The sequence below is a fragment of the Lonchura striata genome, chromosome 31 (genome assembly GCF_050655825.1).
Source record: "Lonchura striata isolate lonStrDom1 chromosome 31, ASM5065582v1, whole genome shotgun sequence".
In the NCBI taxonomy this organism is placed as follows: domain Eukaryota; kingdom Metazoa; phylum Chordata; class Aves; order Passeriformes; family Estrildidae; genus Lonchura; species Lonchura striata.
The window spans coordinates 11,174,331-11,187,340 of record NC_140733.1 but is presented as its reverse complement, the minus strand read 5'-3'; positions in this window follow the sequence as shown (position 1 = coordinate 11,187,340).

Here is a 13,010-nt window from a genome sequence, read left to right as displayed (position 1 = left end):
GGGTCTATCAGGGCAGCACAAGTTTGAGGTGGGGACAACTTCGGTGTGGGGTCCATCCTTCGATATAAGGATTTTTTGCAGTGAGGGCCCTGCCCAGGGCCAGGAGACCCTGGGCACATCCTTTGGCCATTTTCCCTGGGAAAGAAAACTCAGCAGTCCAGGTTCCTGATGTCAGTTTGTAGGGCTCCCTTGGGTCTATCAGGGCAGCACAAGTTTGAGGTGGGGACAACTTCGGTGTGCGGTCCATTCGTCGATATAAGGATTCTTTGCAGTGAGGTCGCAGCCTTGGGCCAGGGGCCCCTGGGCACAACCTTTTTCCATTTTCCCTGGGAAAGAAAACTCAGCAGTCCAGGTTCCTGATGTCAGTTTGTAGGGCTCCCTTGGGTGTATCAGGGCAGCACAAGTTTGAGGTGAGGAGAACTTCGGTGTGGGGTCCATCCTTCGATATAAGGATTTTTTGCAGTCAGGGCCAGGGGCCCCTGGGCACATACTTTTTCCATTTTCCCTGGGAAAGAAAACTCAGCAGTCCAGGTTCCTGATGTCAGTTTGTAGGGCTCCCTTGGGTGTATCAGGGTAGCACAAGTTTGAGGTGGGGACAACTTCGGTGTGGGGTCCATCCTTCGATATAAGGATTCTTTGTAGTGATGGCCCTGTCCAGGGCTAGGGGACCCTGGGCACATCCTTTTTCCATTTTCCCTGGGAAAGAAAACTCAGCAGTCCAGGTTCCTGATGTCAGTTTGTAGGGCTCCCTTGGGTCTATCAGGGCAGCACAAGTTTGAGGTGGGGACAACTTCGGTGTGGGGTCCATTCGTCGATATAAGGATTCTTTGCAGTGAGGTCGCAGCCTTGGGCCAGGGGCCCCTGGGCACATCCTTTTTCCATTTTCCCTGGGAAAGAAAACTCAGCAGTCCAGGTTCCTGATGTCAGTTTGTAGGGCTCCCTTGGGTGTATCAGGGCAGCACAAGTTTGAGGTGGGGACAACTTTGGTGTGGGGTCCATCCTTCGATATAAGGATTCTTTGCAGTCAGGGCCAGGGGCCCCTGGGCACATCCTTTTTCCATTTTCCCTGGGAAAGAAAACTCAGCAGTCCAGGTTCCTGATGTCAGTTTGTAGGGCTCCCTTGGGTCTATCAGGGTAGCACAAGTTTGAGGTGGGGACAACTTCGGTGTGGGGTCCATCCTTCGATATAAGGATTTTTTGCAGTCAGGGCCAGGGGCCCCCGGGCACATCCTTTTTCCATTTTCCCTGGGAAAGAAAACTCAGCAGTCCAGGTTCCTGATGTCAGTTTGTAGGGCTCCCTTGGGTCTATCAGGGCAGCACAAGTTTGAGGTGGGGACAACTTCGGTGTGGGGTCCATCCTTCGATATAAGGAATTTTTGCAGTCAGGGCCAGGGGCCCCTGGGCACATCCTTTTTCCATTTTCCCTGGGAAAGAAAACTCAGCAGTCCAGGTTCCTGATGTCAGTTTGTAGGGCTCCCTTGGGTCTATCAGGGTAGCACAAGTTTGAGGTGGGGACAACTTCGGTGTGGGGTCCATCCTTCGATATAAGGATTTTTTGCAGTCAGGGCCAGGGGCCCCCGGGCACATCCTTTTTCCATTTTCCCTGGGAAAGAAAACTCCGCAGTCCAGGTTCCTGATGTCAGTTTGTAGGGCTCCCTTGGGTGTATCAGGGCAGCACAAGTTTGAGGTGGGGACAACTTCGGTGTGGGGTCCACCCTTCGATATAAGAATTCTTTGCAATGAGGTCCCTACCCAGGTACAGGGGCCCCTGGGCACATCCTTTTTCCATTTTCCCTGGGAAAGAAAACTCAGCAGTCCAGGTTCCTGATGTCAGTTTGTAGGGCTCCCTTGGGTCTATCAGGGCAGCACAAGTTTAAGGTGGGGACAACTTCGGTGTGGGGTCCATCCTTCGATATAAGGATTTTTTGCAGTCAGGGCCAGGGGCCCCAGGGCACATCCTTTTTCCATTTTCCCTGGGAAAGAAAACTCAGCAGTCCAGGTTCCTGATGTCAGTTTGTAGGGCTCCCTTGGGTCTATCAGGGCAGCACAAGTTTGAGGTGGGGACAACTTCGGTGTGGGGTCCATTCGTCGATATAAGGATTCTTTGCACTGAGGTCGCAGCCCTGGGCCAGGGGCCCCTGGGCACATCCTTTTTCCATTTTCCCTGGGAAAGAAAACTCAGCAGTCCAGGTTCCTGATGTCAGTTTGTAGGGCTCCCTTGGGTCTATCAGGGTAGCACAAGTTTGAGGTGGGGACAACTTCGGTGTGGGGTCCATCCTTCGATATAAGGATTTTTTGCAGTCAGGGCCAGGGGCCCCAGGGCACATCCTTTTTCCATTTTCCCTGGGAAAGAAAACTCAGCAGTCCAGGTTCCTGATGTCAGTTTGTAGGGCTCCCTTGGGTCTATCAGGGCAGCACAAGTTTGAGGTGGGGACAACTTCGGTGTGGGGTCCATCCTTCGATATAAGGATATTTTGCAGTCAGGGCCAGGGGCCCCTGGGCACATCCTTTTTCCATTTTCCCTGGGAAAGAAAACTCAGCAGTCCAGGTTCCTGATGTCAGTTTGTAGGGCTCCCTTGGGTCTATCAGGGCAGCACAAGTTTGAGGTGGGGACAACTTCAGTGTGGGGTCCATCCTTCTATATATGGATTTTTTGCAGTCAGGGCCAGGGGCCCCAGAGCACATCCTTTGGCCATTTTCCCTGGGAAAGGAAACTCAGCAGTCCCGGTTCCTGATGTCAGTTTGTAGGGCTCCCTTGGGTGTATCAGGGCAGCACAAGTTTGAGGTGGGGACAACTTCGGTGTGGGGTCCACCCTTCGATATAAGAATTCTTTGCAATGAGGTCCCTACCCAGGTACAGGGGCCCCTGGGCACATCCTTTTTCCATTTTCCCTGGGAAAGAAAACTCAGCAGTCCAGGTTCCTGATGTCAGTTTGTAGGGCTCCCTTGGGTCTATCAGGGCAGCACAAGTTTGAGGTGGGGACAACTTCGGTGTGGGGTGCATCCTTCGATATAAGGATTCTTTGCAGTCAGGGCCAGGGGCCCCTGGGCACATCCTTTTTCCATTTTCCCTGGGAAAGAAAACTCAGCAGTCCAGGTTCCTGATGTCAGTTTGTAGGGCTCCCTTGGGTCTATCAGGGCAGCACAAGTTTGAGGTGGGGACAACTTCGGTGTGGGGTCCATCCTTCGATATAAGGATTTTTTGCAGTCAGGGCCAGGGGCCCCTGGGCACAACCTTTTTCCATTTTCCCTGGGAAAGAAAACTCAGCAGTCCAGGTTCCTGATGTCAGTTTGTAGGGCTCCCTTGGGTCTATCAGGGCAGCACAAGTTTGAGGTGGGGACAACTTCGGTGTGGGGTCCATCCTTCGATATAAGGATTCTTTGTAGTGATGGCCCTGTCCAGGGCTAGGGGACCCTGGGCACACCCTTTTTCCATTTTCCCTGGGAAAGAAAACTCAGCAGTCCAGGTTCCTGATGTCAGTTTGTAGGGCTCCCTTGGGTCTATCAGGGTAGCACAAGTTTGAGGTGGGGACAACTTCGGTGTGGGGTCCATCCTTCGATATAAGGATTTTTTGCAGTCAGGGCCAGGGGCCCCAGGGCACAACCTTTTTCCATTTTCCCTGGGAAAGAAAACTCAGCAGTCCAGGTTCCTGATGTCAGTTTGTAGGGCTCCCTTGGGTCTATCAGGGTAGCACAAGTTTGAGGTGGGGACAACTTCGGTGTGGGGTCCATCCTTCGATATAAGGATTTTTTGCAGTCAGGGCCAGGGGCCCCTGGGCACATCCTTTTTCCATTTTCCCTGGGAAAGAAAACTCAGCAGTCCAGGTTCCTGATGTGAGTTTGTAGGGCTCCCTTGGGTCTATCAGGGCAGCACAAGTTTGAGGTGGGGACAACTTCGGTGTGGGGTCCATCCTTCGATATAAGGATTTTTTGCAGTGAGGCCCCAGCCCAGGGCCAGGGGCCCCTGGGCACATCCTTTTTCCATTTTCCCTGGGAAAGAAAACTCAGCAGTCCAGGTTCCTGATGTCAGTTTGTAGGGCTCCCTTGGGTCTATCAGGGCAGCACAAGTTTGAGGTGGGGACAACTTCGGTGTGGGGTCCATCCTTCGATATAAGGAATTTTTGCAGTCAGGGCCAGGGGCCCCTGGGCACATCCTTTTTCCATTTTCCCTGGGAAAGAAAACTCAGCAGTCCAGGTTCCTGATGTCAGTTTGTAGGGCTCCCTTGGGTCTATCAGGGTAGCACAAGTTTGAGGTGGGGACAACTTCGGTGTGGGGTCCATCCTTCGATATAAGGATTTTTTGCAGTCAGGGCCAGGGGCCCCCGGGCACATCCTTTTTCCATTTTCCCTGGGAAAGAAAACTCCGCAGTCCAGGTTCCTGATGTCAGTTTGTAGGGCTCCCTTGGGTGTATCAGGGCAGCACAAGTTTGAGGTGGGGACAACTTCGGTGTGGGGTCCACCCTTCGATATAAGAATTCTTTGCAATGAGGTCCCTACCCAGGTACAGGGGCCCCTGGGCACATCCTTTTTCCATTTTCCCTGGGAAAGAAAACTCAGCAGTCCAGGTTCCTGATGTCAGTTTGTAGGGCTCCCTTGGGTCTATCAGGGCAGCACAAGTTTGAGGTGGGGACAACTTCGGTGTGGGGTCCATCCTTCGATATAAGGATTTTTTGCAGTCAGGGCCAGGGGCCCCAGGGCACATCCTTTTTCCATTTTCCCTGGGAAAGAAAACTCAGCAGTCCAGGTTCCTGATGTCAGTTTGTAGGGCTCCCTTGGGTCTATCAGGGCAGCACAAGTTTGAGATGGGGACAACTTCGGTGTGGGGTCCATTCGTCGATATAAGGATTCTTTGCACTGAGGTCGCAGCCCTGGGCCAGGGGCCCCTGGGCACATCCTTTTTCCATTTTCCCTGGGAAAGAAAACTCAGCAGTCCAGGTTCCTGATGTCAGTTTGTAGGGCTCCCTTGGGTCTATCAGGGTAGCACAAGTTTGAGGTGGGGACAACTTCGGTGTGGGGTCCATCCTTCGATATAAGGATTTTTTGCAGTCAGGGCCAGGGGCCCCAGGGCACATCCTTTTTCCATTTTCCCTGGGAAAGAAAACTCAGCAGTCCAGGTTCCTGATGTCAGTTTGTAGGGCTCCCTTGGGTCTATCAGGGCAGCACAAGTTTGAGGTGGGGACAACTTCGGTGTGGGGTCCATCCTTCGATATAAGGATATTTTGCAGTCAGGGCCAGGGGCCCCTGGGCACATCCTTTTTCCATTTTCCCTGGGAAAGAAAACTCAGCAGTCCAGGTTCCTGATGTCAGTTTGTAGGGCTCCCTTGGGTCTATCAGGGCAGCACAAGTTTGAGGTGGGGACAACTTCAGTGTGGGGTCCATCCTTCTATATATGGATTTTTTGCAGTCAGGGCCAGGGGCCCCAGAGCACATCCTTTGGCCATTTTCCCTGGGAAAGGAAACTCAGCAGTCCCGGTTCCTGATGTCAGTTTGTAGGGCTCCCTTGGGTCTATCAGGGCAGCACAAGTTTGAGGTGGGGACAACTTCGGTGTGGGGTCCATCCTTCGATATAAGGATTCTTTGTAGTGATGGCCCTGTCCAGGGCTAGGGGACCCTGGGCACCTCCTTTTTCCATTTTCCCTGGGAAAGAAAACTCAGCAGTCCAGGTTCCTGATGTCAGTTTGTAGGGCTCCCTTGGGTCTATCAGGGCAGCACAAGTTTGAGGTGGGGACAACTTCGGTGTGGGGTCCACCCTTCGATATAAGAATTCTTTGCAATGAGGTCCCTACCCAGGTACAGGGGCCCCTGGGCACATCCTTTTTCCATTTTCCCTGGGAAAGAAAACTCAGCAGTCCAGGTTCCTGATGTCAGTTTGTAGGGCTCCCTTGGGTCTATCAGGGCAGCACAAGTTTGAGGTGGGGACAACTTCGGTGTGGGGTCCATCCTTCGATATAAGGATTCTTTGCAGTCAGGGCCAGGGGCTCCTGGGCACATCCTTTTTCCATTTTCCCTGGGAAAGAAAACTCAGCAGTCCAGGTTCCTGATGTCAGTTTGTAGGGCTCCCTTGGGTCTATCAGGGCAGCACAAGTTTGAGGTGGGGACAACTTCGGTGTGGGGTCCATCCTTCGATATAAGGATTCTTTGTAGTGATGGCCCTGTCCAGGGCTAGGGGACCCTGGGCACATCCTTTTTCCATTTTCCCTGGGAAAGAAAACTCAGCAGTCCAGGTTCCTGATGTCAGTTTGTAGGGCTCCCTTGGGTCTATCAGGGTAGCACAAGTTTGAGGTGGGGACAACTTCGGTGTGGGGTCCATCCTTCGATATAAGGATTTTTTGCAGTCAGGGCCAGGGGCCCCAGGGCACATCCTTTTTCCATTTTCCCTGGGAAAGAAAACTCAGCAGTCCAGGTTCCTGATGTCAGTTTGTAGGGCTCCCTTGGGTCTATCAGGGTAGCACAAATTTGAGGTGGGGACAACTTCGGTGTGGGGTCCATCCTTCGATATAAGGATTTTTTGCAGTCAGGGCCAGGGGCCCCTGGGCACATCCTTTTTCCATTTTCCCTGGGAAAGAAAACTCAGCAGTCCAGGTTCCTGATGTCAGTTTGTAGGGCTCCCTTGGGTCTATCAGGGCAGCACAAGTTTGAGGTGGGGACAACTTCGGTGTGGGGTCCATCCTTCGATATAAGGATTTTTTGCAGTGAGGCCCCAGCCCAGGGCCAGGGGCCCCTGGGCACATCCTTTTTCCATTTTCCCTGGGAAAGAAAACTCAGCAGTCCAGGTTCCTGATGTCAGTTTGTAGGGCTCCCTTGGGTCTATCAGGGCAGCACAAGTTTGAGGTGGGGACAACTTCGGTGTGGGGTCCATCCTTCGATATAAGGATTCTTTGTAGTGATGGCCCTGTCCAGGGCTAGGGGACCCTGGGCACCTCCTTTTTCCATTTTCCCTGGGAAAGAAAACTCAGCAGTCCAGGTTCCTGATGTCAGTTTGTAGGGCTCCCTTGGGTCTATCAGGGCAGCACAAGTTTGAGGTGGGGACAACTTCGGTGTGGGGTCCATTCTTCGATATAAGGATTCTTTGCAGTGAGGTCGCAGCCCTGGGCCAGGGGCCCCTGGGCACATTCTTTTTCAATTTTCTCTGGGAAAGAAAACTCAGCAGTCCAGGTTCCTGATGTCAGTTTGTAGGGCTGCCTTGGGTCTATCAGGGCAGTACAAGTTTGAGGTGGGCACAGCTTCGGTGTGGGGTCCATTCGTCGATATAAGGATTCTTTGCAGTGAGGTCGCAGCCTTGGGCCAGGGGCCCCTGGGCACATCCTTTTTCCATTTTCCCTGGGAAAGAAAACTCAGCAGTCCAGGTTCCTGATGTCAGTTTGTAGGGCTCCCTTGGGTCTATCAGGGCAGCACAAGTTTGAGGTGGGGACAACTTTGGTGTGGGGTCCATCCTTCGATATAAGGATTCTTTGCAGTCAGGGCCAGGGGCCCCTGGGCACATCCTTTTTCCATTTTCCCTGGGAAAGAAAACTCAGCAGTCCAGGTTCCTGATGTCAGTTTGTAGGGCTCCCTTGGGTCTATCAGGGTAGCACAAGTTTGAGGTGGGGACAACTTCGGTGTGGGGTCCATCCTTCGATATAAGGATTTTTTGCAGTCAGGGCCAGGGGCCCCCGGGCACATCCTTTTTCCATTTTCCCTGGGAAAGAAAACTCAGCAGTCCAGGTTCCTGATGTCAGTTTGTAGGGCTCCCTTGGGTCTATCAGGGCAGCACAAGTTTGAGGTGGGGACAACTTCGGTGTGGGGTCCATCCTTCGATATAAGGAATTTTTGCAGTCAGGGCCAGGGGCCCCTGGGCACATCCTTTTTCCATTTTCCCTGGGAAAGAAAACTCAGCAGTCCAGGTTCCTGATGTCAGTTTGTAGGGCTCCCTTGGGTCTATCAGGGTAGCACAAGTTTGAGGTGGGGACAACTTCGGTGTGGGGTCCATCCTTCGATATAAGGATTTTTTGCAGTCAGGGCCAGGGGCCCCTGGGCACATCCTTTTTCCATTTTCCCTGGGAAAGAAAACTCCGCAGTCCAGGTTCCTGATGTCAGTTTGTAGGGCTCCCTTGGGTGTATCAGGGCAGCACAAGTTTGAGGTGGGGACAACTTCGGTGTGGGGTCCACCCTTCGATATAAGAATTCTTTGCAATGAGGTCCCTACCCAGGTACAGGGGCCCCTGGGCACATCCTTTCTCCATTTTCCCTGGGAAAGAAAACTCAGCAGTCCAGGTTCCTGATGTCAGTTTGTAGGGCTCCCTTGGGTCTATCAGGGCAGCACAAGTTTGAGGTGGGGACAACTTCGGTGTGGGGTCCATCCTTCGATATAAGGATTTTTTGCAGTCAGGGCCCTGTCCAGGGCTAGGGGACTCTGGGCACACCCTTTTTCCATTTTCCCTGGGAAAGAAAACTCAGCAGTCCAGGTTCCTGATGTCAGTTTTTAGGGCTCCCTTGGGTCTATCAGGGTAGCACAAGTTTGAGGTGGGGACAACTTCGGTGTGGGGTCCATCCTTCGATATAAGGATTTTTTGCAGTCAGGGCCAGGGGCCCCAGGGCACATCCTTTTTCCATTTTCCCTGGGAAAGAAAACTCAGCAGTCCAGGTTCCTGATGTCAGTTTGTAGGGCTCCCTTGGGTCTATCAGGGTAGCACAAGTTTGAGGTGGGGACAACTTCGGTGTGGGGTCCATCCTTCGATATAAGGATTTTTTGCAGTCAGGGCCAGGGGCCCCTGGGCACATCCTTTTTCCATTTTCCCTGGGAAAGAAAACTCAGCAGTCCAGGTTCCTGATGTCAGTTTGTAGGGCTCCCTTGGGTCTATCAGGGCAGCACAAGTTTGAGGTGGGGACAACTTCGGTGTGGGGTCCATCCTTCGATATAAGGATTTTTTGCAGTGAGGCCCCAGCCCAGGGCCAGGGGCCCCTGGGCACATCCTTTTTCCATTTTCCCTGGGAAAGAAAACTCAGCAGTCCAGGTTCCTGATGTCAGTTTGTAGGGCTCCCTTGGGTCTATCAGGGCAGCACAAGTTTGAGGTGGGGACAACTTCGGTGTGGGGTCCATCCTTCGATATAAGGATTCTTTGTAGTGATGGCCCTGTCCAGGGCTAGGGGACCCTGGGCACCTCCTTTTTCCATTTTCCCTGGGAAAGAAAACTCAGCAGTCCAGGTTCCTGATGTCAGTTTGTAGGGCTGACTTGGGTGTATCAGGGCAGCACAAGTTTGAGGTGGGGACAATTTCGGTGTGGGGTCCATTCTTCGATATAAGGATTCTTTGCAGTGAGGTCGCAGCCCTGGGCCAGGGGCCCCTGGGCACATTCTTTTTCAATTTTCTCTGGGAAAGAAAACTCAGCAGTCCAGGTTCCTGATGTCAGTTTGTAGGGCTGCCTTGGGTCTATCAGGGCAGTACAAGTTTGAGGTGGGCACAGCTTCGGTGTGGGGTCCATCCTTCAATATAAGGATTTTTTGCAGTCAGGGCCAGGGGCCCCTGGGCACATCCTTTTTCCATTTTCCCTGGGAAAGAAAACTCAGCAGTCCAGGTTCCTGATGTCAGTTTGTAGGGCTCCCTTGGGTCTATCAGGGCAGCACAAGTTTGAGGTGGGGACAACTTCGGTGTGGGGTCCATCCTTCGATATAAGGATTTTTTGCAGTCAGGGCCAGGGGCCCCTGGGCACATCCTTTTTCCATTTTCCCTGGGAAAGAAAACTCAGCAGTCCAGGTTCCTGATGTCAGTTTGTAGGGCTCCCTTGGGTCTATCAGGGCAGCACAAGTTTGAGGTGGGGACAACTTCGGTGTGGGGTCCATCCTTCGATATAAGGATTTTTTGCAGTGAGGCCCCAGCCCAGGGCCAGGGGCCCCTGGGCACATCCTTTTTCCATTTTCCCTGGGAACGAAAACTCAGCAGTCCAGGTTCCTGATGTCAGTTTGTAGGGCTCCCTTGGGTCTATCAGGGCAGCACAAGTTTGAGGTGGGGACAACTTCGGTGTGGGGTCCATCCTTCGATATAAGGATTCTTTGTAGTGATGGCCCTGTCCAGGGCTAGGGGACCCTGGGCACATCCTTTTTCCATTTTCCCTGGGAAAGAAAACTCAGCAGTCCAGGTTCCTGATGTCAGTTTGTAGGGCTCCCTTGGGTCTATCAGGGCAGCACAAGTTTGAGGTGGGGACAACTTCGGTGTGGGGTCCATCCTTCGATATAAGGATTTCTTGTAGTGAGGTCCCTGCCCAAGGCCAGGGGCCCCTGGGCACATCCTTTTTCCATTTTCCCTGGGAAAGAAAACTCAGCAGTCCAGGTTCCTGATGTCAGTTTGTAGGGCTCCCTTGGTTCTATCAGGGCAGTACAAGTTTGAGGTGGGCACAGCTTCGGTGTGGGGTCCATCCTTCGATATAAGGATTATTTGCAGTCAGGGCTAGGTGCCCCCTGGCACATCCTTTTTCCATTTTCCCTGGGAAAGAAAACTCAGCAGTCCAGGTTCCTGATGTCAGTTTGTAGGGCTCCCTTGGGTCTATCAGGGCAGCACAAGTTTGAGGTGGGGACAACTTCGGTGTGGGGTCCATCCTTCGATATAAGGATTTTTTGCAGTCAGGGCCAGGGGCCCCTGGGCACATCCTTTTTCCATTTTCCCTGGGAAAGAAAACTCAGCAGTCCAGGTTCCTGATGTCAGTTTGTAGGGCTCCCTTGGGTCTATCAGGGCAGCACAAGTTTGAGGTGGGGACAACTTCGGTGTGGGGTCCATCCTTCGATATAAGGATTCTTTGTAGTGATGGCCCTGTCCAGGGCTAGGGGACCCTGGGCACATCCTTTTTCCATTTTCCCTGGGAAAGAAAACTCAGCAGTCCAGGTTCCTGTTGTCAGTTTGTAGGGCGCCCTTGGGTCTATCAGGGTAGCACAAGTTTGAGGTGGGGACAACTTTGGTGTGGGGTCCATCCTTCGATATAAGGATTTTTTGCAGTCAGGGCCAGGGGCCCCTGGGCACATCCTTTTTCCATTTTCCCTGGGAAAGAAAACTCAGCAGTCCAGGTTCCTGATGTCAGTTTGTAGGGCTCCCTTGGGTCTATCAGGGCAGCACAAGTTTGAGGTGGGGACAACTTCGGTGTGGGGTCCATCCTTCGATATAAGGATTTTTTGCAGTCAGGGCCCTGTCCAGGGCTAGGGGACTCTGGGCACACCCTTTTTCCATTTTCCCTGGGAAAGAAAACTCAGCAGTCCAGGTTCCTGATGTCAGTTTTTAGGGCTCCCTTGGGTCTATCAGGGTAGCACAAGTTTGAGGTGGGGACAACTTCGGTGTGGGGTCCATCCTTCGATATAAGGATTTTTTGCAGTCAGGGCCAGGGGCCCCAGGGCACATCCTTTTTCCATTTTCCCTGGGAAAGAAAACTCAGCAGTCCAGGTTCCTGATGTCAGTTTGTAGGGCTCCCTTGGGTCTATCAGGGTAGCACAAGTTTGAGGTGGGGACAACTTCGGTGTGGGGTCCATCCTTCGATATAAGGATTTTTTGCAGTCAGGGCCAGGGGCCCCTGGGCACATCCTTTTTCCATTTTCCCTGGGAAAGAAAACTCAGCAGTCCAGGTTCCTGATGTCAGTTTGTAGGGCTCCCTTGGGTCTATCAGGGCAGCACAAGTTTGAGGTGGGGACAACTTCGGTGTGGGGTCCATCCTTCGATATAAGGATTTTTTGCAGTGAGGCCCCAGCCCAGGGCCAGGGGCCCCTGGGCACATCCTTTTTCCATTTTCCCTGGGAAAGAAAACTCAGCAGTCCAGGTTCCTGGTGTCAGTTTGTAGGGCTCCCTTGGGTCTATCAGGGCAGCACAAGTTTGAGGTGGGGACAACTTCGGTGTGGGGTCCATCCTTCGATATAAGGATTCTTTGTAGTGATGGCCCTGTCCAGGGCTAGGGGCCCCTGGGCACATCCTTTTTCCATTTTCCCTGGGAAAGAAAACTCAGCAGTCCAGGTTCCTGATGTCAGTTTGTAGGGCTGACTTGGGTGTATCAGGGCAGCACAAGTTTGAGGTGGGGACAATTTCGGTGTGGGGTCCATTCTTCGATATAAGGATTCTTTGCAGTGAGGTCGCAGCCCTGGGCCAGGGGCCCCTGGGCACATTCTTTTTCAATTTTCTCTGGGAAAGAAAACTCAGCAGTCCAGGTTCCTGATGTCAGTTTGTAGGGCTGCCTTGGGTCTATCAGGGCAGTACAAGTTTGAGGTGGGCACAGCTTCGGTGTGGGGTCCATCCTTCAATATAAGGATTTTTTGCAGTCAGGGCCAGGGGCCCCTGGGCACATCCTTTTTCCATTTTCCCTGGGAAAGAAAACTCAGCAGTCCAGGTTCCTGATGTCAGTTTGTAGGGCTCCCTTGGGTCTATCAGGGCAGCACAAGTTTGAGGTGGGGACAACTTCGGTGTGGGGTCCATCCTTCGATATAAGGATTTTTTGCAGTCAGGGCCAGGGGCCCCTGGGCACATCCTTTTTCCATTTTCCCTGGGAAAGAAAACTCAGCAGTCCAGGTTCCTGATGTCAGTTTGTAGGGCTCCCTTGGGTCTATCAGGGCAGCACAAGTTTGAGGTGGGGACAACTTCGGTGTGGGGTCCATCCTTCGATATAAGGATTTTTTGCAGTGAGGCCCCAGCCCAGGGCCAGGGGCCCCTGGGCACATCCTTTTTCCATTTTCCCTGGGAACGAAAACTCAGCAGTCCAGGTTCCTGATGTCAGTTTGTAGGGCTCCCTTGGGTCTATCAGGGCAGCACAAGTTTGAGGTGGGGACAACTTCGGTGTGGGGTCCATCCTTCGATATAAGGATTCTTTGTAGTGATGGCCCTGTCCAGGGCTAGGGGACCCTGGGCACATCCTTTTTCCATTTTCCCTGGGAAAGAAAACTCAGCAGTCCAGGTTCCTGATGTCAGTTTGTAGGGCTCCCTTGGGTCTATCAGGGCAGCACAAGTTTGAGGTGGGGACAACTTCGGTGTGGGGTCCATCCTTCGATATAAGGATTTCTTGTAGTGA